At 35.9% G+C, this 26,442-nt stretch overlaps 1 protein-coding gene across 3 annotated transcripts in view; it reads left to right on the top strand.

Annotated features, from left to right (window-relative positions):
• Window positions 1–221: 221 nt before the first annotated feature.
• The window catches only part of lhcgr (luteinizing hormone/choriogonadotropin receptor), a 165,320-nt gene continuing 139,099 nt past the window's right edge, over window positions 222–26,442 (top strand). The window contains exons 1-2 of one of the 3 annotated variants that reach the window (XM_079635579.1): window positions 222–602; window positions 5,119–5,260. The gene's annotated coding sequence lies outside the window, so the exon portion shown is untranslated. Of the gene's footprint in view, window positions 603–5,118; window positions 5,261–13,710; window positions 13,955–26,442 lie in introns of those variants that run through there. The other 2 variants (XM_079635578.1, XM_079635580.1) reach the window with 2 other exon arrangements.

Raw genomic sequence — 26,442 nt, 5'->3', positions numbered from 1 at the left:
TCCATAAAAACTGCATGCATAATAATGGAAAAATAATCAGTTTAGAATAATTTCAGATGGAATATATTATCATGTCATGGGCCATGGCAGCCACCCACCTGTAGTTAACCAATGCTGTTTGCATTTCCTCTAAAAATGCAAGTCTAAAAGTTGTGCCAGGTCACCAAACCTCACACCCATATATATTTTTGTCTTTTTTGGCACGCATCACAATGAGCTCACTGTGCCCAATGCATCATGGAGTAATAAACTGATTGTTTCACCGTGGAAACTGAAGTCACTGTTGTCAAGGCGTTAACTGAGAGACTATTCATTCACAACCTACAGACAGATTTTGAATCGTTGCGGCAAACTGTGTGTCGAGTGAAGTGGGCGTCACCAAGAGCGCTCAAGAGAAAGTGTGTGTGTATGGACCTGACTCTACATGAATGACTCAAGTGAAGAACACGCGTAAAACCACTATTTCAAAGGAAAAAGAAGAGGAAGAGGGGACATCTTGAGCATTCGCAGTGGAACTTGCGTGCGCATTTGCGCAAAGTCTCTCCAAAGTCACTTGGTAACTTTTACGCACAAGTGCAGCTCCATTCTCAAGCAGTTTTGTGGTAAGTGCACATTAAACTCACTAACGCACTGACTTAAGTAGGCTATTGATTAATTACGGGGGAAATATCATGTTAATGCGGGGTTTTTTTGTTGCGTTTTATATGATTCTCTAAACTTTTACTGTTAGGTGCACTCCTCTAACGTTACCCATATAGTGTAGTATAAAAATGAGTCATAATTTGAGCGTGCACTGGTGTGTTCCTCCCATCACCACGGCTCTAGAGTCGACACTGCCAGATCAAAAGAATTGTTTTTAACATATATATGCATAATTAGTATGCACTATATTATACTGTCACTTGTCAAGTACTGGTGCAGACTTTCTTACATAAGACGCAGTGAGTTTTTCGGGTCATTTTATTCTCATTGGGCGCTCGATGAAGATAAGAGGAAGCCTGCGGTGCAAGCATGAGATAGTGTTTCTAACTTCCTGTTCCTCTTTAGAAAAAGACACTTAATTGGAATACATAGCTATGCATGTCTCCCTGTGGCAAGCGCACATACGGCTGTTTTCGCGTGGAATCACGTACCAAGAATAATGTAAACGTCTCGTAATGACGCCTGTAACTGAGCTCCCAATGAAAAAACTATTTCTTGTTCATTTTACGAAGCGTTTGACCCGTTACGCGAGGCCCATCCTGTGGTTAGTTACAGTGTCGAGTCACGTACTAAGTAGGGCCACGTCACAGCGAGGGGCGTGGCCTCGGCTTGTCAATGCGTTTGTATCTGGGTAGAAAAGCGCGCGCGTGTCGGCTGTGTCAAACCGTGTGCTCACTGGCTTCCTAGATAACAAAACTAGGGTCCTCATGGCAGATGCCTGGTTGTGGACTTCTAAAGAAATGAGTCAATTTTATGAGTATCTGTGTGACTTTATCAATCGATAGCTGACATCGACTTGTGTGTTATTATTACAGGCATTTTTTTTTTTATAACCTCATCAAAATGTCCAGTGACTTCATTTTTTTTTGCTTGATTTGACTATTATACATCCGTATATGGAAATAAAAACTAGTATTTTTATATTTAGTCGTTTGTATTTATAATTACACGTCACCGATGAAGTTGAATAAACACGACGCGATGTGACGCATGCAAGACGCGGACGGAACGCGCCGCGAAGCGTTTATTAAACAAATTTAAATAAACTTTTGACCCCTTTACTGTGAGAAAGTCATATAATCCCACTCTTTTGAGCCTGTTTCCCCTCTTATTCGTGTGATTTTTAACAGTCTTCTGGAACTTCCTCTAATCGCCCATTCATGTGGTTTAGTAGCCACGGCGCGCGCCTGTACCTACTAACTACACAATCTGTGATTTCCAGTGCCCAACAACTTTAAACAAACGTGATGAATATTACAGAATTTACTCAAGATCTAGATCATGAGTGGAACATTCAAATTCAGTACCCTGCTCAACAAATGTCTTAAAATATATATAAAATGGTCCCACAGCCTTGTCTGCCTGACCAGCTAAACCAAACCAGCACACCTTTTTACGCTGGTTTAAAATATATCACTCAGAAAGCACTATGGTAGATTATCCTAGTCTTCAGAGCACTGCAATACCATGCTTTTGGGGGAGTACCATGTATACCATGGTATATGATATATAGTCATACCATATTACCAAATTATACTATCACGGTAACATGTTACCGCCTCAGTACTTTTTTGTTTTAAATATATGATATGACTGTGCAATACCAATTTACAGTACAATTTTAAGATAATTTACATATCTGAAGTGACAGAAGCTCCAGATATTGAACTGAAAGTAAGCACTCTAAGAAGTCGACATGTATTTTTAAGGTCACATTCGTAACCCTGTCATTTTACAAGGCCGCCTCCTCGTCTACTTTTAGTTAGGCAACTTTGGTTTCCAGTAAAACCCTGTTACTGGTGGCCGTAGAGAGGCGGAAGTGGTGGCAATGAAACTTGCATTCATAAAAGTGTCTATTGTTCTGTATCAGATGTGTTTCGAATGACTGTACGCAGTCTTATACTGTTCAGCAGCAGTTCGGTGGTTCAGGGGATGTAGATCACCTCATATTTCAGAGTTTGATGCAATTCATCTTCGGCTCTGAGGTTGAGTATGCGAGAGGGAAATCTCTGAATCACTAGGCCTGAGTTTAGTCTGATCAGTCAGAATAGAAAAAGCAAGCAAAACGGCTCTGATGAATGCATATATATCTGCAAAATGCATATCTGAATGATACAGGGTGATTAGAAAGCCATGTGCTGTTGCTGTGGTGTGAGTGATGGATTTTGAGGGCCTCATGTTTTCCTAGGTTTCTCTGCCATCTAGTGGACAACTAACTTGAATGTCATTTTAAGTAAAAGCATATAGGCCTGGTTTCACCGACAGGGCTTAGATTAAACCAGTCTTAGTTTAATTAATGAATTTAAGTAGCTTTTATGAGCATAATTTAGAACATGAGAAAAAAAAACATATTTTATATGTTCGTGTAACTTGCTTTCAGTTAACAGCTCAAACATGCATTTTAGTCTGGGACTAGACTTAAGCCAGGTCTGTGAAACTGGGTACACATACTTACTATAGGGTTATGTTTGGTTTAGGGTTAGTTGAATGTAATTATGCATAATTTATAGTAATTACAATAGAAACTACATGTTACATGTGTAACAAGGACACTGTAAAACAAAGTGAAGAAACGATTTAATTATAATAAAAAGCAACTATTAAAATTAAATAAGTATTTTTTTAAAGTTTATACATAACTGTATATATATATATATATATATATATATATATATATATATATATATATATATATATATATATATATATATATATTGTATGATAATGGTTTATCAACAGTGAAACATGAAGACTTGTGAGCTTCTTTTATATCCACTAGATGGCAGTATTTACAACATTTCTGTCTTATGACCTTTGGTGCAGAATCTGATTTCACCAGAGATGTTGATCCTGGAACAACATTCCAATCAACCAATCAGATTTGTGGGACAAGTTTACAGTTTAGGGTTTGGTGCTTCTACATCAGTGTTATTCACCTATCATTCCCTTCTGATTTTAGGGATAAGTTATGGGTAGGGATTGGGTCAGGGTACATTTTCGGACAGGAATGTTGTTTCTGGATCAACAAAATATGTTTATCCAAGCACACGTCTAACTCGGCAAAATCAGGACGTAACAAACTTTCCATACAGTTAATAATCACTGCAGGGAGGTCAGTGTTAATTGTTTTATATATCATAAATGAATATAGATTTAGTGGTTTCTGTACGTCTTGCATAGTCATAAATTATACTTTTTTTTATATGTACAGTACCTGGTATTTTTATAAGTGCACTGGAGTACCCTGCAAACAAAATGATATGTGAATGTTATAATCTTACACTATCATGGTTTATATCAGTGTATCATTATATTAGTTTATCATGCCCTTAACCCTAATAAAGAAGTACTGTGGTAACACACACACACACACGTGTGGTGTATGTCTTTGGTGGTATATGAATTATATTATATTATTATTGATAGATAGATAGATAGATATATAGATAGATAGATAGATAGATAGATAGATAGATAAATAGATAGATAGATAGATAGATAGATAGATAGATAATAATAATAATATATAATTCATATTCATATATATACCACAAAAATGATACATGGTACGCCAAGGAATATAAAGGAATGAATTAATGAATAAATAAATATATATGTGTGTGTGTGTGTGTGTGTACATTTGACTTTATATGAATATTAATTACATTACATACTATTATTTTTAGTTTATATATATATAGTTTATATACGTGTATATATATATATAAACTAAAAATAATAGTATGTAATTTAATTAATATGCATATAAAGTAAAATGTACACACACACACACACACACATATATATATTATATATATATATATATATACATATATATAGTGTTTATATATATATATATACACTATATGTATATATATATATATAAACTAAAAATAATAGTATGTAACATAATTAATATGCATATAAAGTAAAATGTACACACACATATATATATATGTATATATGTATCTCAGTACATGATACACAGTGTCAAACACAGGCAAGATTATTCAGGCCGATGAAGATAAGCAGTCGTCATGTGTTCCCTCATGAAGTCATGTGTACAGTATAAAGCTGCTCTGTCAGGCCCTCCTCAGCAACACGAGCATCAGTCGTCCTGTCAGAGGATTAAATGAGCTCAGTCAGATGAGTATTGATCGTCTTCAGAGGTCCTCTGTAGCGGAGAGGGCTATTGTGTGTGACGGGTCGCTCTCAGGCTCTGATGGCCTGCACTAGAGCGCCGTGTCCCAGGAGGAGTGTGTGACAGGAGAGTATTGATCAGGGTTTGTAAAGCAGGTTGCAGTGAGAATGAATCCAGAGCTTGTTCTCACAGGGTCAGTGGGCGAGAGACGCAGCTGCACACGGGACAGGGGACGGGTCTTTACTGACACTTATTGACTGTGCGTTTATTTTCAGTTTGTTAATAGACATTCCTGCATGCAGAACGCATTGGCATTAGTGTGTAGAAGCTGTCAGCGCTCTCCAACAGTGAAATCCTCTTCAGCCTGCTTTCTGATGCAAATCACGTGCGTTTCCTGTTGACATATTACATTTAAAGGTATTTACATTAATCTCCATATTATCAGAAAACCCAGAAAAAAAAAAGTTGCCATATTTTTTTGTATACAATGTTAGATGTTCATAGTATATACAGGTGAAACTCAAAAATTAGAATATCGTGCAAAAGTTCATGAATTCAACTTAAAAGGTGAAACTATATATATTATATAGACTCATTACATGCAAAGTGAGATATTTCAAGCCTTTATTTGTTATAATTTTGATGATTATGGCTTACAGCTTATGAAAACCCCAAATTCAAAATTAGAATATTATGAAAAGGTTTTCATAAGCTGTAAGTCATAATCATCAAAATTATAACAAATAAAGGCTTGAAATATCTCACTTTGCATGTAATGAGTCTATATAATATATATAGTTTCACCTTTTAAGTTGAAGTACTGATATAAATGAACTTTTGCACCATATTCAAATTTTATATGAACACACCTCTCTGTAAAAACTTTCAGAATATGGATAATATGGAAAGATTAATGTGTGTAAGTGATTTCTGTCTCAAAAGATGTATTGTAATTGAAATCTACAGATGCAAATAGATAAAGTGTAATAAGATAGACACTTAAAAGTGTGTTTTGGAAGTTTTCTTTCCACTAGTCACATGGGGGAAAATCCCAATGGATTTGTCAGGATAGTGTCTTGCACTGTAGAGAAAACTAAGTAAACCAATGCATTATTAGCAGGTTACAAAGTCTTTTAATTGATTTGACTTTTTTTGCACTAGATAATCATACAGAAATGTGTAGCGACTATGTTTGGCCATCGTGGGGCAGCACTGTGTGTGACTCTGGTGCTGTCAAAAGAGTCTGACATGTCTTCTGATGGAGTTGGGCTGTGTCTTAAAGGGATAGTTCACCCAAAAATAAAAATTCTGTCATTCATTTCTCACTCTCATGTCGTTTCAAACCTTCGTTCATCTTCGGAACACACTTCGTTCATCTTTTTTTTAATTTTTTTTATGAAATCCAAGAGCTTTCTAAACCATCCATTTGTGGTCCATCTAACCATCCAAACCATCCAAACCAACCAAGCAGCAAACATCATTACTACCTTTCTAAGCCTGAAAAGTCTGAGTTTAAGTCTAAAGTCTTAAAATAGTCTGCCGGCTCACCATTGCAATGACGTTGCAATATAACCTTGGGTGGTTCAGAAACCTCTCGGATTTCATCAAAACGATCTTCATTTGTGTTTTCAGAAGATGAACGAAGTTCTTACAGGTTTGGAACGACATTAGGGTTGAGTAATTTGGTAGTTCAAAGTTCGCATCACCCTGGTTCCCTCAACAAAAACCCAATTGGCTTTTAAATATTTGCAGAAAATAAGCTCTGTGACCAAAACAAGTTTGATTCTTTGTTTAGTTCATCATGATAATTTTCACAAATGAACTTTACTGAATTTAGAAGCCTAAATACAATCACCATTAGTAAAAAGCTTAAGTTAGGCTATAACCGAACTACACCAGAGTTGCATGAGTTCAATGTCACCAGCACTACGCGTCTGACATCCCTTTATTTGAAATGTACAAGTTGGAAAGTGTGAGTTAGAATAGTTTGCAAGAGTGTGATTATAAACGTGAACTAGCGAGTGAACCTGTTCGTTTAATGTCCCTGACAGCCTCTGCTGTTCCTTAAACCTTTTTTCAAGACACATGCAAGCTTAAAAATCATGTATGGGATATTACTGATGTATTCCTGTGCCATAGCAATGTAAAAATATATTGAGCTTTTATAACCATCAAAATCCCATCCAGAAAACCTTGACTTTGCGCCGTCAGCGACCATTGATGCCACTAATAGTGCAGACGTTCTTCTCCTCACCCTTTACTTTACTTATAATGATTTGATTTAAGAGGACTTTCAATATCTTGACAGTTTTGAGTTCATGCTGTGAACAGAAGCTGTAAAGATCATGTGAAATCTGAGATTAAACTACTATCTGATGACTCACAGATTCTGCATTTCCTCCCAGCTGTCAGCCGGATCTGGACATTTCTATTCTTCCGTCTCCTCCCCCGGTTTGTTTGCTTTCAGACTCGTCACGGGAAGTTCAGTAGCTACGGATCTGAGAACATCATGGGAATAAAGCATTAAATGACTATGACTCAGATCCTGACTAGCCAAATCTTTTCCTGTGTGCCGTCACACAATGGATGTTTCTGATCGTTTAGTTACACTTTATTTCGATAGTCCACTTTAGACATTCTACTAACAATGAATAACTTTGCACTACATGTCAACTAGCAGTCATTAGAGTATTAGTAGACTTAATATCTGCTAACTCTTTATTCTGATGCTCCTAAACAGACAGTCTACTCCTTACTAATAAGTCAACTTATTCTACTAACCCAAACCTTATAGTCTAGTAATACTCTAATGAGAATTCGTTGACATGTACAGTAGTTGCAAAGTTACTTATAGTTAGTAGCTTGGACCATTAAAATGAAATTTAACCGATTGTCACTGTGATGATCTCTGAACATTTTCCAAATCCTGCGATTATTTCTTGCCTTATAAGTTTCTTGGAAAACTGATTTAAAAAAAACTTTACTCATGCCACAAAGCCAGCTAATCAGATTAGAGCTTGCCAGATCAAGAAAGTGCTTATTTATTCCATTTAATATGAATCAGATGGTCAGTGAATGTTCAGTGGGTGGTCTGAGCATGACTGGATTCATAACTTTGATCGATTTTAACATTTAACATCATTAATTCTAAATGAATGATTCCAGATGCAGCAATTCGGCATGAGGTGATGTATGTGTAGTGTAAAAGTTCACCTCAAATGACTCTGGTGTGTCATAGCAAAAAGTAAAACAGAGAAGGACTGATCATTGTTGGGTGTGAATGAGCCGCATCATAATGAGTCATTAGTACAGTACTTACTATACTACACACGTGTCTTTATCAGTATGACGACGCTAACAGTCTCTGTTGATCCTTTCAGTCTTATACCTTTTCATTTAAGGAATATATACACTGTAAAAAAAATTAAGCTTGAACAAAAAAAAAAAATCTTAGTACTAATTTCCATTATATGAACGAGGAAACAAAAAGCTGCTGATGTGTTGCAACTCATCATTTGGTGATGAGCGTTTCCTTTGGTTGGGCAGTTTGACTTGGAGTTTGTGGTCATTGTAACAGTGTTTAGCAAAACACATAATTTGTTGTTAAAGGGTAACTAAACCCCTGGTCAGAGCCTGACTCCACCCACTGGCAATATTTGAAAAATGCTGGAAAAGTGGGCAGACCCCAACGGACTAACCGAGGGCGGGGTGAGCGGGTGATTGACAGACCCGCAGTGACGCAGTGATTGACAGACCCGCAGTGACGCAGTGATTGACAGCTGCTGTCAGACTCGCTAAGAATGAGAGTGACTGGAGTGACGAAAGTAGCTTTGCAACAGAGCGGTCATTTGAAGTCGAGGACTTTTCTCCCCCACCTTCCCCTGAAGTGGAGGAATTGTCTGTGGACACAGAGCTAAAACCATATCAATTCGAGCCGCGAGCTCAAACTGCGGTGTCGCATCGCATTAACTCCCGCATCGCGATCGGCATCCGACGATGCTAGCGAAGCAGCCGCGCAAGAGAGAATGGGTCCACTCCAGTATCTGAGTGGGTTATTATTACTATTGACCTCCGTTAAGCATATTTTGCCGCTATGTGAAAAAAAATATCCAGCAAAACGCGCCGGCGGTTGTGGAGTCCGTGCAGGAAGAGCAGCGTTTGGCACACAAGTGCATGTAAACACTGGCGCTAATTTCCAAGTCTGGGGGAAAGTTATGCAGTCCAGCAGCGCTGTTGCTACCGGCAACACTACACCTATACCAGCCTAACCACTGTACTAAACACAGACAAAACTAATGCTAAAAATCTACACTATTCTAACTGATGCAATACTATGCTACTAACTAACTATGCTTCTAACAACACTAACAACTATGCTAAATAACTACCTAGGCTACACGAAATAATCTAAATAACTATATAAATGCTATGCTAACTAGATGCTAAAATACGCTATCCTGATCGTTTTCAATACTCGTAATTCCAATTTCCAACTCCTGACAGTGGTTTTGACGGAAGCAGATGCTTTTATACCAGTGACTGCTAGGGGCGTGGCAGAGTAGCGTCACAGAGTACCCTACGTCAGAGAGTACCCCTACTTCAGGAGATTCCGTTTAACCTGAAGAGGGCAGCACTCAGACGTTTTTACACCATATATTTGAAAAATAAAACACTTTATACTCAAATGTTAAAAAAAGTACTCGAATCAATGAACAGCATTTATGAAGCTCCATTCTTACAGATCATTAACTAAAAAAAGTTGGTTTAGTGTTTAGTTACCCTTTAAGAAAAAAGAAACCAAGAACTAGAATAAATCACTAATCTGATTTCTGACCAAAATGTATAATTTTTTATTATTATTTTACCAGCAAAACTTTCTTGCAGCAGATCAGACATTCTGAATTCTGATTTTAAAATACGTTATAAGGGGAAATGTTATTTTGACACACACACAGACATCAATAATCAGCGTATGAATCTCAACAATGGTGACATGCTTCATGCCGCAATTCATGCTGGGAGCCACCATAGTATTAAAATCATGGCTCCCAGCATGCATTGAGGCATGAAGCATGTCACCATTGTTGAGATTCAGATGCTGATTCTTGATGTCTGTGTTTCAAAAAAAAAATCCCACAATGTAGTTAAAAATCTAAATTCAGAATATCTGATCTGTTGCATTAAAGTTTTGATGGTAAATATAATATATTATTCACAGATCACTTTTCAGGAATAAGATAGTGAACTATTCTCCTTTATGATGCTGGTCTTTACAACAAATTATGTGTTTTGTTAAACACTGTTACAAAGATCACAAACTCACTTAAAATGCCAAGAGTCAAACTGCCCAACTCAAGGAAACGCTCATCACCAAAATGGTGACCAAACATTTTCAATAAAAAATCTACATCTTATTCTTAATAAGAACTTCTGTTTCCAATAGACACATTTTTTTTAATTGGCTCAACTACAAAATATTTGTTACAGAATAGTTGCATCTTTCCAGAAAACAAATAATGTGAAGTTGACTCAACTAAACGTTGTTTTGTGTATCACAGACAACTTATTTTCAGTTCATATAACTGTTATTTACAAAAGTTGAGTCAGCAAGAAAAAGCTAGGGGAAATTAGTCCTAAGTTTTTTTTTTCGCTGTACGAGATGTTTTACAATGTGGATGTTTGCTGAACCAACACAACACAATCAGTCATTTCAAATTTTTTCAAGTTGTGTTTTTTACAGTGTAGTTAGAATTTTAAATGTGACATTTGCCAAATAAATCCAACATGGTCAAAAAAGCTAGCAGTTGTACAGTAAATCAAATATTTATTTCAGCAAGTATTGTTCCCTAATCTGCCTTTTAGAAGTACATATGGTGCAAACATACATTAGTGAATTAACCTCTTTGTTATGATGATTTTATTTTATTTTTTGCATGTAGGGCATTTTGCCAGTTCTTTCATGCCTTTTTTTTTTTTCGTCAAAAAGGTGACATGTCACAACAGTTTTTGAGATATATATCAAGTCTGCAAAAATGAAACAATAGTGGTCACACAGAAACGAAGATGTAGCCTACCTTTAATTTCACCAAGCTGGTTGCTCACTAAAACCCCCCACAGTCATCATGTTTTCAGGCCATCAAGTTTGATTTTGACGTGGCACAAAGCGGTGAAATGGCTGAGTTGTATACTTTTTCATTCGTTTTTCCATTAACACCATCATTGTCTTTATTCGAGAACGTGCACAAGAGGTGGTAAAGTTATTTATCGCACAAATCAATCATATCCATCCATAGCGTGATCGAGGCCTCCTCTCACGTGACTTTCCCCCATTCATTCATTCATTCATTCATTGCTACTTCCGACAAGCCGTGGCATTAATGAAAAATACAAAGAGAACACTGACAACGCGCCGGCAAACAAGACAGGCCAGGTTACTTTTCATATGAAACAGTCTCAGCTTTATAATTTAGTGATTTTTATAAAGAAATTTAAACAATAAATACCGTTTTGTGGCTCTTTATTGTGTGGTGACAGATCGCTGTAGCGCCTCAGTTCAAGTAGCACGTGACTCGATCATCACTTCCCACTAGCAGCTACAACACGAAATAAACATGAATGGACATCAGAAGGTATGTTGTTTTTTCAACCACAAATAAAATAATGTAAATACACACCAAGTTTGGCTACGTTTACATGTGGACGGCTATTTTCATAAACGGACATTTCACGCCTCTCCGTTTTCAGAAACAACATCGTGCACACCTGTCAGTTTTCAGAAAAATGTTTACACGAACCGTGTATATGCCGTCAAGAGCATGCCAAACCTGTAGGTGGCAGTGTAACGAGAAGCTCAAGTCCACGTTAGCCAATCAGAATCCCGAAAATAGTCACATACTGTGACGTCGGCTGCCTAAAACTCAGTTTTTCTCAGTTTACATGCAAACGTGCAAACGTAGTTTTCCAAAATCTCCACTCAGAGTTTTTCTCGGTTAATTCTCCGTTTGCGTGTAAACGAAGGGCACAAACTAAGGGAAATGTCTCCGTTTCTCAAAATAACCATGTTATTTTGGGGCCTAAATCGCCTAAACGGGGCCTAAATCCACCGACGTTGGCAAAATGGCGGATTCTGAGTTATGATTGGTCAGATCGCCTGTCAATCAAACGCGAAGCAAATAGAGAGCCTAAGTCCCGCCCCTCCTTGTATAAACCAAGTATTCTCTGCATAACTCATGCCACTTCAGAAACCTCATATTTGTTGATTGATGTGCGTTTACAATTTCGAAGTGATAAGACTTTGACCAGATTTACACCTAGACTTGCATTGAAGTAGGGATCCAAGCCACAGAGATCAGAAGATCAGATACATGAGGGTGGACTCTTTAGCCAGTAAACAACCACCGGGAACACCCTAGCAACCACATAACAGTGCAATCAAAACACTTCTCAGAACCGCATAGCAACGCCCTAACTACCGCCCACAACACCCTAGCATTTTGCCAGCAGCGAGTCATACACCACATGCTTCTTCAGAAAACGAAAAACCTTGTTGTTTCATATAATAGTCACTAATCTTAGTCACTAATCTATTTCTCAGACAGAAACCAATTAGTGTAAAGTGCTTATTTGACTCAAAAAGGTCAAAATCCCAGCCTCTTTTTTTTCCTCCCACAGTCACATGATTTGATAAAAACCACACTTGCATTTTTTGAAAAATAATTTTGTATCATGTCTGGAGAGTCTGTCTGATTTGTTTGTACACTGCAAAAAAAAAAAGAAGATTTTCTTCCTCAGGATTTTTGTCTTGGTTTCCAGAATAAAGGATTTAAACGTTCTTAAATCAAGATACAATTGCTTGAGAGTCTTGATTTCTGAAAAATATATCAAAATTAATTGAGTTTGTGCTTAAAACATGGAAATGGTATATATAAATATTAATGCTCTCAAATCGATTAATCGCATCTAACATAGGTTTGTGTATATATACACACACACACACACACACACACACACACACACTAATATATATATTATACACATATTACATATTTACAAACTTTATGTTATGTGTGTGTTTGTGTGTGTGTGAAATGGAATATGTAGGCTACACACACACACACATATATATATACACACACACGCACGCGCACTAATATATATATATATATATAAATGTGTATATATATAAATATTATACACATATTACATATTTACGAACTTTGTTGTGTCTGTTTGTGTGTGAGTGTGTGTGTGAAATGGAATATATAGGCTACACACACACATACACACACACACACACACACATATATATATATATATATATATATACACACACACACGCGCGCACTAATATATATATATATAAAAATAAATATTATGCACATATTACATATTTACGAACTTTATGCTATGTGTCTGTTTGTGTGTGAGTGTGTGTGTGTGTGAAATGGAATATATAGGCTACACACACACACACACACACACACACACACACACATACACACACACATATATATATATACACACACACACACATATATATATATATATATACACACACACACTCATATATGTATAAATATATGTGTGTCACACACACACACGTATCTTGATTCAACTATGCTTATATATTTGTAATACACTAGTTAGGAAATAATGTTTTGCAGTGTACTTGATCATCAGTGAATGTGCTGTGTGAAGCTGGAGATCATTGAACTGATGGTGCATTCCTGTCATGGGTTGGTTTCTGTCGGTTCTCTCTCTCCCACACACACACACACACGCTCTGATCTTCCTCAGGGGTCAGTGTGTGTCTCTGGCCCCTCACATGCAGTGCTGTGGGAACTTGACCAGTCATCTGAGCAGTTATGATAGGCATGCGGTGGAGAGGAAGCGGTGGTTTAGTGAGTCAGCGCTCATGAATCGTTCCGTTCCATTGGCCTTTGGCTCTCTTTAGCTCTTTGACTCATCTAGATCCCTGTGGTCCTGTGAGATGGGTGTGTGTGTGTGTGTGTGAGGGGGAGGAAAGCTTGCGTTCCTCTGTTTCTGGTCCATTTGTTCTGCCGTTGTATTGTTCATTGCTGTAAGTGCGACTGTCAAGAGAAGGAGTGAATGGTAAGTCAATATCTAATCAATACTCGGAGCCGTGTGGGCAGTAACTCACGACACACAGATGCGGAGGAATGTTTATGGGATGCATTTGGATGTGTCTTTACTCTGATTTGTTGTGTTTATAAGAAATAGATAACTGTGCAATACGTTATATCACGCACCCATAGTTGTGAAATCGAAATCGAGATATTTCACTGTGATAGTAGTACTGGGCTGGCACTTTCCCAAACCGTGAAAACATGTGCAAAAGCGTTTGTTGTAAATTGTGCCTTAAGGTCTGTGGCGCGCTGACAAATTACAGCACGTGACATCAATAACACTTTGATATTGGCCCTGTGCGCCAGTTTGCTAGTTTAAGCGGCTATGAATCTGTTTGTTATATGATAGTGATGATTCATTACCTACAGTCTGAATGGTGCAGACGTACTGGAGTCGCTTATTGAAGCTTTTGATATTGTTCCACTCAAATGGCAGGAAGCCATCCAGACCTTTTGTTTGTTTTCCTTGAATAAGTCAAAGATTTGTTTTGTGACCTTGGTGCGCAGATCCTGTAAATGGACTGTCATGCGCATGTAAGTGTCTTTTAATTTATAAACAATAGATCTTCTGGTATACGTCATCTTTTTATGACTGTATTACCTCTATCTATCTATCTATCTATCTATCTATCTATCTATCTATCTATCTATCTATCTATCTATCTATCTATCTATCTATCTATCTATCTATCTATCTATCTATCTATCTATCTATCTATCTATCTATGGTGTAAATGTGTGATCTTTCACTCTAAAAAATGCTGGGTTGTTTCAACCCAATTTTGGGTCAAATATGGACAAACCCAAACGTTGGGTTAAAAATGTAATTTTAAAATTTAACCCAATGGCTGGGTTTGTCCATATTTGACCCAAAATTGGGTTGAAACAACCCAGCATTTTTTAGAGTGTTACTAACTTAACTAGTCTAACTGTTATACTTTATATGATGCTGTCCCTCTGATAGAAAAGGAAGTATATGTGACCTTCTTCATTTCCCAGAGACCTTTTGGATTTTTCCCAGCACAGTGTGGGAAAACAGTCTCTCCTCTGGTCTATATTTAGCTGCTTCACTGCAGTCCATTGACACAAACACTGGCTAAGTCCCAATTCGTGTGCTAGCCATACTACAAAGATTTCAAAAGTGCATTCCTAAATCATAGTATTTAGAAGATAGTACGCACAGATCATGCATCCTCAAAAGTGTGCATTCAAGCTTTCTTATTTTGGCTGATATTACCCACAATCCCTTGTGCCACAGAAGTGGAGCAGGTTGTGATGGTTTTTCTTTGACAAATTGTCTAGAAATGCAAAGCCAAAGTGAACAAATATGAACGTAAACATATTTAGGTTAATACACCTTAATTTAATAATGCTATAATACTAATAATATGATACTTTGGGTCAAATATGGACAAACCCAGCCGTAGGGTAACATTTTGGGTTTGAATTAAATCAACCCAGCATTTTTTAGAGTGATAATAATACTTATATGGTGGATTCAAGTCATTCTGGGAAGTTCGAATTTACGAGGTGTTTAAGTCATGTTTACGCTGTCAGGTGTGTTCAAGTCACTTTCATCAGCGTACCTTCTTTACACACACACACACACACACACACACACACACACACACACACACACACACACACACACACACACACACACACACACACAAACAGCAAGATTTTTAACTTTACTTTTAGAAAATGCCATCATATTTTGTGCAGGAAATTAGCTTAGTTTGTTGTTGATAGAAAAGTCTTGCTAGTCTTGTCAAACATCTAATCTAACATAAAGGTTTGTGTTTATATAATGTGTGTGTAGGCCTACATATAATATATATGTGTGTGTAGCATACATAAATATATACAGTATATATATACATATACACACGCATATATTATATAAACACAAACGTTTATGCTGATGCGATTAATCGTGATTAATCGATTTGACAGCACTAATTCAACCATGTTTTTTACTGACGCACACCCAACTCGAAAGATCGGGACTTAGAGAAAATCCAGCGCTTCTCATGTGCGTTACACTAATGAATACGATCTTTCCAACATGACTTGAACGCACCAATACTAAGCACTAAGTTCCGTCTAGTGTATAAATATTATAAGGTTATTTAGTTATTCAACATCGGAGTCTGTTAGCCCCTCCCCTTCCACAATCTATTGAAACCGGGGACAGTCGAGTGCATGAAGTGTCCAGCATTCCACACTAGTGCACATTAGTGCATAAGTACGCCAATTGGGACGCACCTAAACAATACTCAACAAATTGGTATGAATATGCATATTTTACGCATGCATGTTCCAAATACTGGCATATTACTGCATACTCATTACGTGCAAGTATGTGAAATAGAGAGTCCAATGCACATGCAGCTTGATGCAAAGCCCTTTTTGCAGAAGTGTGAGAGGTCTTGTTTTGATATCGGCGTGATGCAGAATTAGTCCTTCATGGAGGCATGATGTAGCCCACACTAGTGTACCATTTACAGTAAGTGGAGAGCGTCAGAACTGATAGCGTAAACCGCCGGCTCCAGGGAGCATGATGCACTGAGCACTGCGTGGGGTGCATGACTGAGATGAGTCAGCAGTTTTACCAAGCATAAAAAAAACTAATTTGTCTTAAACGTTAATCTTGATCTTGAGCCTAACATTCTCATAGACCGATGATACTCGGAGAGGTTTCAACTGTATAGCATCTCAAGTGAGAAGATGTAATTGCAGGTTTGTTTTACGATTTATTTTTCTTTAATAGAAGGTTAAGACTTCTATATGTGTGTGTGTGTGTGTGTGTGTGTGTGTGTGTGTGTGTGTGTGTGTGTAAGATAGTCTAAATGTATATGCATCATATTTTACATGCAGATGGCATTGCATTGTTGTATGTGTAAATCATATTATTTGTGTATTTATTGATGAATTTTGCTTCTGCATGAATACCTCATTTTTTTTAAAGACTTTGCAGCACTTAGCATGTGGACAGTAAAGATTTAGATTTACTTGTATGTGTTGTGTTTAGCATTTTGCATAATATATATATTAATTTTGCATAGTTAATATAATGCATATTTTCTAATTAAATCTGTCAATGAATGAAATGATGCTTTCACTTGATAGCTTACTGGGCCACGTCATTTATTGACCGCTGCAATTTACACACGTCATTTATTGACCGCTGCAATTTACACACGTCATTTATTGACTTCTGTTGCCTTTTGATATTATATAGTGAAGATTGATATTTTATGCAACACAAATGACAAGTCCTAGTTTATGGGCATTGATATTAAGTTCACAGCATAAAAGATGAATTAATTTGACCTCACCAGCAAGAAAGAAAGTAAACATGATTAGTTAGTTATTCAGATTTCTGTTTTGAAATGCAAATGTTATATATTCTCGGTAACGTTTTACAATACATTAGTTAACACGAACTAACAATGAACAATATTTCTACAGCATTTATTAATCTCAGTTAATGTTCATTTCAACATTTACTAATAAATTATTAAAATCATTGGTGACACTTTGCAATAAGGTTCATTAGTTAACATTACACTCTAAAAAATGCTGGGTTGTTTCAACCCAATTTTGGGTCAAATATGGACAAACCCAGCCGTTGGGTTACATTTTTTAATTACATTTTTAACCCAACGTTTGGGGTTTGTCCATATTTGACCCAAAATTGGGTTGAAACAACCCAGCATTTTTTAGAGTGTAGTTATTGTATTAACTAACATGAACTAACAATGAGCAATATATTTGTTACAGTGTCTATTAATCTTTGTTAACATTAGTTGATAAAAATATATTGTTTGTTCATGCTAGTTCATTAACTAATGTTAACAAATACAACTTTTTATTTTAATAATGTATTAGTAAATGTCAAAATTAATATGAAATAAGATTAATAAATGCTGTAGAAGTATTAGTTCTTGTTAACTAATTAACCTTATTGTAAAGTGTAACCAAATCATTTGTTAACATTAGTTAATGCACTGTGAACATGAACAAACAATGCATGACTGTATTTTTAATCAACTAACATTAACGAAGAAGTTTAATAAATACTGTAACAAATGCATTCCTCATTGTTAGTTAATAAGTTAACAAATGAGACCTTATTGTAAAGTGTCACCATGTTGTCGAGTTCATTTCTCATGTGCAGTCTATAATCGGAGAGTGTTTACTTCAGAATCTGCTGAGATTTTTGGGTAATGAAAAGTTGATATGAGTTGTTATGATGATTTCTGGTAAAGATGACGTTGAGCTGGCAAAATGTCACTTTAATGTCACAGGAAAAGGACTTGTATCGTTTGTTTGAGGAGAATCAGGTGTCAGATGACTCTAAAATTGCCTATTTGATCATCCGAGCTTGGTTTCAGTTCGGTTTCCCGTCATACCGAACTAAGCGAATTACGAATGGTGAAATGTTTGTGAAATGATTTAGTCATTTCGTTTTGGTCTTTTTTTAGTAGTAAGATTCAGCACTTTTTTTTTTTTGCACATAGGCTTGCTGATGCATGATGTCAGATGCTCAGTAGGGCACGGCGTGGTCTTCAGTCTCTTCAGCTTTTAGTCAGCACTGCAGATTCTCAAGGTTGCAGGTTATAAACGCGTGAACTCTTTGCATATTGTTATACAAACTTACACTTCACCAGGCAGGGAGTCTAAAAAATAATCACGATTTTACATCACACAGTGACCCGACACAGAATCAAAAGTGTTTTTATCATAACAAATATGTGCTGATACTAAACAACAACGTCTCATTTGTTAATATTTGTTAATGCATTAGCTAACATGAACAATGAGCAATATATATATTTTAAAAATCATCTTTTAAAGATCTAATTGTTCATGTTAGTTCACAGTGCATTAACTTATGTTAACAAGTACAACTTTTGATTTTAATAATGTATGTTAAAATTAACATTAAAATTAATAAATGGTGTGTATTGTTCATTGTTAGACTAATGTAGTGAACTAATATTTACAACTGAAACCTTATTGTAAAGTGTTACCATAAACATACTTAAAATCCACTATTTACACTTATGAATATTATCATAAACTACAAAGGCCCAATGTGCACAAAAAAAGAGACTCAACAGGAAAATTTACAATTTTGTAAGTGCATAAACACACATGGAAAGTGTTTCCTCCCCACATCTAAAAGTTGATACGTATTTTTATTTTGCTATCTGATTATGCAGGATTATATGGTTAGTGACATTTTAATATCTGTATTTAGCATTGTTTATTCTCTGCTGTTTGTGACTCTTATCAGAATAGTCCTGTGACTTAATTTTGGGTTACATAAAATGATATAATTTTTATCCGGTGTGTTTTTGAGTATTTAAAGGACTGATGTAATGAGGAACAGTAGATGTTTTCTGCCGGTCGAGATGGTGATGTTTAGCTTGGCTGGGTCAGATAAGAGAACTGTGTGATGGGAATAATAATGACTCCCTATTAGTGCAATATTGTTAGTATAGTTTGGGCTCAGATAACATACTTAAAATATTGTCTTTTCAACCAGTAAATATTTTCAAATAATTTCTCTCTTCAGATATCTTGATGTGCACAGTTAAAGTCTTTTTTTTTTTAAATGAAATGTCATCATTTACTCTTATTATTTTTTTTTTTATAGAATTATTCTATGCATTGAAAGTGAATGGTGAATAGAGCTGTCAATCAAGATGTTTAAAGCCAGACTTTTTATAATAATGTTTTATGACATGTTTTTGTCCTTTGTGGAGATTAACAGCCCCTGATTCACTTTCATTGTATACAAATGTGCAGCTTAGGCTTTCTAAAACGTTTTGTATCCTATGGAAGAATTAAATGTATTTATTTCATACTTTAGCTTGTATATTATTGTTTGGGGTCAGTAATTGTTTTCAAATGTTATTGAAAGAAGTCTCTTATACTAAAAAAGGCTGCATTTATAATAAAAAAAGCACACAAAAAACAACAACAGTAAAAATGGCAATATTGTGTAATATTATTATTACAATATTTTTAGTGTAATATATTTTAAAATGTAATTTATTCCAGCATCATTACTCCAGTGTCACATGATCCTTCAGAAATCATTTGAATATGCGGTTTTGATGCTCAAGAAACTCAAGAAACATTTATGATTATTATCAATGGTGAAAACAGTTGTGCTACGTAATATTTTTCAATTTCAGGGTTATTTGATGAATAGTAAGCTGAAAAGAACAGCATTTATCAGAAATATTTTTTTTTTAACATTTTTAAAGTCTTTTGATTAATGTAATTCATCCTTGCTGCATAAAAGCATTCATTTATTTTCTTTTCTTAAATCTTACTAACCCCAAACATTTGAAAGGTAGTTTACATTTTGAGAATGAAAATCATTGTAAACTCTCAACTTAATTCTGCTCAGTTCTCAAAAATAGCAACAGTATAATTGGCTGATCAATCTGACAAATTTGAAATAAGTGATTTTTTTTTTTACTCAAACAGTGACCGCTACGCACGTGTACGAGTACTCGTGTGGTGTTATCAGTCATGTTTTCCCCTTACAAGTCTTAAAATCAGTAGACCCTTTCTGTATGACTAAACTCAAGACGGCTATCTATCTACTATGGATATTTTAACTGCCATTAAAAAAAAAAAAATTACATCACACACATCCAGTTATTATGTTGGGCACATAGACACTCACACTATCTTGTTATTTATTAAATATTTATTGTTGATTTACAGTGTCACATGATGGTGATGTGGTGCAGTGAGAGGCCTGGCCTGACCACTCTACTTGTTTGATTGATGTAGTCCCGCCCACTCATCCTCCCTCCACCAATGAGAACACAGCAGTGCTCATTGTTGACAGCTGATGTGGTGCACAAGAGGTTTTAAAGCTAAAGCTAGTAGAAGATGGTCGGAACTGGCTATCCATGCTATTTCAAATCGTTATTTTTCCTCCTTGCTGTAAGGTAATATAATGTTTCACTTTTTGATCTTCCACAACTTCTGTGGATAAAAAAAAAAAAATCATTTGGGGCTCTACGTTGGACTCAAAAGAGCAAACAAAAAAACAAAACAGAAATTAACGAGATTTTAAGGCCATTTTCTATACTTTATTCCCCTCTTGATCAAATAAATTGAGTGGAAAAAGTTTCAAAAACCTTATTTTGAAACTTAATTGCAAATGAAAAGGTTTGTTCCAGTTCCAAGCACTTAAGTTTATCATATTAAGACCAGAGTTATGTAAAGTTCGAGCAGTTCCCGTCTCTGTTTATTAACTGCAATGCCGTGTTCGTCCAGTTGGTGTCGCCAAACACCTGTTGCTGAAACTGCAGCTCTGTCTGTTTTCCTCTATTGTGATGAAGTTGTTTCGTAGCAGGTAGGCTATATCTCCACATATGACACAGATGAGTCATTAGCGTCATTTTGAAACAAAGGGAACTCTCTTTAATATCGGAGTTTCATTTACAAACCTGCAACCTTTAATACCTAAAAAAATCACGTTTTTGTTATTGAAAACACACACACTTCACACAGCACAGTTTTCACAGACTGTGATGACGCGGTTTAACGGCATCAGAATCATAAATCCTACAAAGGTTTTTATGATTTTCATTTTTTTTAAATGTATGTACATTTATAGCTCTATACTTTTGTATTATATTACCTTCACATCAAATGACAAAAAACAACAACTAGTTAAAGCTGCTGTTTCTAATAGCCTCCAGTGGCTGAGGGAGTGACATTTTCTCTTTTCTGAGTGACTGCCGTTATCAATCTCTCTATTTTTTGTTGTTTTTTCTTCTATTTTTGAAAGTTGTGAAAACACTATTGTGGGGGTTTCTTTTGCTATTTGAGCAAATGGGAACCAAAAAATATATATATTTTTGTATTATCTCATGTTTAGCCTACCCAAAAATGACGACTTCCGCTTCGGAAATGTGAAAAGGGTCACAATTCAAATTTCACGTATTTAGTGAGAGCTCATTACTTTCGTAATCAATTATTAATAAACGGTCAATTTTTTAAAATAAATATTTTACTGGCTTCTGTGGGATTCTGTCCTGCTTTACTCCGGTTAACACAGTAACTGAATTTAGAAGAGCACCTGATATCATTTCCAGTCAGTTTGATGAAATTAAAGCTATTTTGACATAGTTTTATTCATGGAAAATCAGCATCTATTAATATGGCACTATATCTAATTAATTTTGATAATAGGCCTGCTTTGCCTTTAAAAATATGAATCTGGTCTCAGATGTGTTATTTTGGTTTCAGTGCCTCAGTGTTTGTCTCGTTTGCTAACCACATTCTGAAATATGATTAAATATCCAGATTAACATTAATCCTTAGGTTGGTTTTCATGAATTGCAACACATCAGCATCTTTTTGTTTCCTCGTTCATATACATGTGTTTTTGGAGCTTGATAAGTTGTCATCATCTCATGTTAAATAATATGTTTTATAAAGCATTTGTAAAAAATAATAATACAATAATATATATATATATATATATATATATATATATATATATAGGCTTTATACAACTGTTCATTATAAAACAGTGTAGTTAAGGAGATATTTCAACCTCTGACTCATTGACTTTCATAGGTGTAATCTAATTTATTCTGATTTATTCAGTCATTACATATTTTGATGATGAATTAAACTAGTTAAGTTTGGTGTTATCACATAAAGCACCAACAAAACGTTTTTATGTGTAGGATAGGTTCGACTACTGGAATGGAGGTTTTCATTTCAAAGGCCTTTCCCCTCTTTATCTTTGTTTATGTGTTATTGTATATGAACTGAATTACGAGGGTGATTTGCATTTTCAGTCTGATCCTCCGAGGGCGTTTATTTCCTGAGCTACACCTCTTATCTAAAACCTCTCAAATTCTCTGTCATGTGTCAGCTTTTTTTCTTTTTTTAAGCTTAAACGTGTTAACACCAAAATAGCTTTATGAGCCAATATGCTGGGAAGAAAAAGTAGCAACTGGCTTTAAATCTACATCACAAACATGATCTTTAAAATTAAAGTACATGATTATGACTGACATACTGATACAATTTTAGGTTACATTTTAAGGTGTCATTGTTGCAGTGTAATTATATATGTATGTACTGAGTAATATTAATGAACAGCATGTACTTACTATAGGGTTAGGATTAGGATTTGGTTGAGGTATAGTTGCAATTATGCATAATTTACTGTTATTACTATGGTAAGTACATGTAACAATAAAGTGTTAACCAATTTTATATGTATATACTTGAAAACTTGCTCTGCTGTTGAAATATATATATAAATTGCATGTCAACTAAATAGAAAGGCTTTAGAAAGTTTCTTATCATCTAAACCGAGTGCAAAAAGTGCATGTGCTTAATACAAAAAGCCACATAATCAATACGACTTTAAAAGAAACAATCGATGAGAGAAGCGCCGCCCGTGCTCAGGTTTCCTCACACAAATACCTCACTGACATTTTGAGTTTCACACACACTGGGCGTTAGAAACGGGTTCAAGAGTCTCGATCTTTACAGCCAACACAAAAACACTTTCAGCATAAACATTTACAACTCAAAATTCATGATTAAGAAATGCATCACATTAGTATTTATCCACTGTGCAGTTGATTCTCTAGTATACAGTTGCATACTTTATTATTTGCCTTGAATATATAAAAACAAGTTGAGATTTTTGATATTTCATTTGGCCACTTTTGGACCTGCATTAGAGTTGTTTCTGTGTTCTTCTCACGCAGCCACGGTGTGTGCCGTTTCCTGTTTGCTGTTACAACATCATGGTTTTGTTTTGTTTTTCTTAATGTATTTTTGTATCTGTAAAACTAATAGCTGTGATTTATAGGAATACCAATAGTATCTGCCGTGTGCATGTAGGCTGCAGCCTTCAAATTATGACATTCACACACTGTGGGAGGATGAAGAAAATGTTTGAATTTCACATGTAAGGGTGTAGTAGTGCTCCGTAAACTTGAGTATAATTCGATACGGGTTTTCCTGTGAGATTTGGAGTGGACCGACAGCTATAGTTCGATAAGAGATAATATCTCATATGACTATTTCAGTATTACTCAGTGGAAACGGTTAAAGGGCGGCATTAAAAGGATCAGCTTCAGATAGACGATTATCAAATGTTTGTTGTCTACAATTTAATAGCTATGGAGGGTGAGTTGCTTGTGAATTTTTTTTTGTTGTTGCTATTTTTAGATATGTGAGATGGATTTGCTCAGGCTGAATTTAGGCTTGTTTGAGATGACTGGTGTTGTTTGAGAAGGCGTCGTTTATACAATGAAAGTGAGCTATGTCTTTGTTTCAGGGACGTTGATTATGCCTGGATATATGTGTGCGCGTGACCGAGCGTTCGTGGTGTGCTTTGAGTGTAAAGGAAGCACTTTGATAGACGTTCTCTTTGTTCAGAAACATCGATTTGACTGCAATGGCTGATAAAGACTGTAGATCAGTGCTTCTGGTTTTGTTTCATGTCTCTGATTTGTACTCATTTTGTCACGCATCAGTTAGTAAATGAGTTTATAAAGATTGCTATAATCATTCAACATTATGAAATGCCAATCAAGTTTGGCATCTAAAATTCTTTTGAATTTCATGCTCTCTGCAGCCAACGCAAACCGTGTTTATAGTCACTGCAAAAATGTCATATTTAATGCAGGTTGTGTTTTCTTTTACTTTGCATAGTTTGAGGGGATGTCGAGCAACTGGTCTAGGTTGGTATCTAGTTTAAACTGAGTATCAGATGGATTTGATGCACAATGTGTTCCCATCTCCTTGATAAGCCTGTCTATTTTCCTAACTAGGCTTGATTTAATGTGTTTAGTTGCATTTTATTATTTGCATTCGTTTTTTTCCCAGCTCTCTGTGATCAAAACAGGCCTGTGACCCATTTTCGGCTCACGGCCGATCGGTTACAGCACCAACTCACAAGATGTTTTTTTCTTTCTTTTTTTAAACAGGAAATGGCCACATGACCAGTTTATCACAGCTATTGTCCTTCTCATTGCACCTTTAAAAAAAGAAAAGAAAAAAGAAGTTTTTATGTCACAGTAAAATGGCTGATTTGCCTATTGGAGATTTATCAGGGAAATGAAGTACAATATCATCATATTCAGCACAGTAGTTGCTTTTCATCACAGAAAGGACAATCTGGATTATGCTATTATACACATATATTGCAACATATTGAATATTGTTGAGTATAAACACAAGAATCTGTGGCTGCTGAAAGCATGAAATTCATGCCTGGAGCGCTTGTTTTAAGACGAGTGCATTTACTCTTCTCCTGTGTGCATCATAAGAGAAACTGTGCTGTCAAGTTTAGCTCTGTTGATGTGATGTTTGGCTTTGTCAGCTTTGTGAAACCGATGCAAGATTTCAGAGCAGCTGTATTTTGGGCTTTTTACTGCATAGACGTGACAATCTCCTCCCGTGATGGACTGAACACTGCCGAGGGCTCCCGAAATGTAGAATATGAAAACAAGACGATGACATAACAGAAGATAAGAGCATATTGTAGCTCCTGAAAGCCGAGATGCTGTAAAATATGTATTGTAAATTGCACACGGCCGAGATGACGTGAAACTCGAGTTGACTTCCACATAGTTATTTGAAAGCGGTCCGATGGCACAATTGCTCTGCTTTGAGCGAGGAAATTGAGCAAGGCCGCTTATTTAAGCAGTGACAAGGAAATGTGTTGCGTGCTCATGCTATTATGTCCTGAGAACGGCACTGTCTATGAATTTTATAGGCAAATTATTACATGATGAGCTTTTATTATTTTTACACTTACAAATGCATCACTGGATAACCATGCATGTAATTTAAACTAGATTTTTTTTATTAATTGCTGCTATTATTCATTTAAGTCACTTTGGATAAAAGCATCTGCTAAATGCATGCAAGTAAATGATAAATAAATGCATACCTATATGTGATTCTATCTGGTCCGAGGCATGCAACATTTAACAGCAATGCGTATTGCTAGCGCATAACATAGTACACAAAAGCATGCTAAGTGCACATGAATTGACTGGGGTGTTTAAGACTGTGAATTCTTCAATTCAATAGCCATCTGTCTGCTTAAGTCCGAGTCAGTCTGTTTGCTATTCATGTTTTTTTTAATTCCCTCACTGGAAACTGTCGGGAAGCGCGGCCTTTTTCACTGTGACCTTTAACCTTTTATTTGTCTCTTTGAAGAACAGCTGCACTAGTCTTACTGCACGCAACACGGGACTATTTCTGCAGCTCTGGAAAAGCAAAAACTGTTGCCTTTTGTGCATAATGGAATAGACAGTGCTTTGTGTTTGCGTCGGCGTGCTGCTATATTGGCATTTGTTTATGTACACCGTGTGGGTTGCATTGTGGGATATATTATCATAGTTATCGTTATTCTACATAACATGC

Source organism: Phoxinus phoxinus (genome assembly GCF_949152265.1).
Source record: "Phoxinus phoxinus genome assembly, chromosome: 14".
NCBI lineage: Eukaryota > Metazoa > Chordata > Actinopteri > Cypriniformes > Leuciscidae > Phoxinus > Phoxinus phoxinus.
Note: the sequence above shows the minus strand (reverse complement) of the source record. Positions and strands in the feature narration are given on the sequence as shown.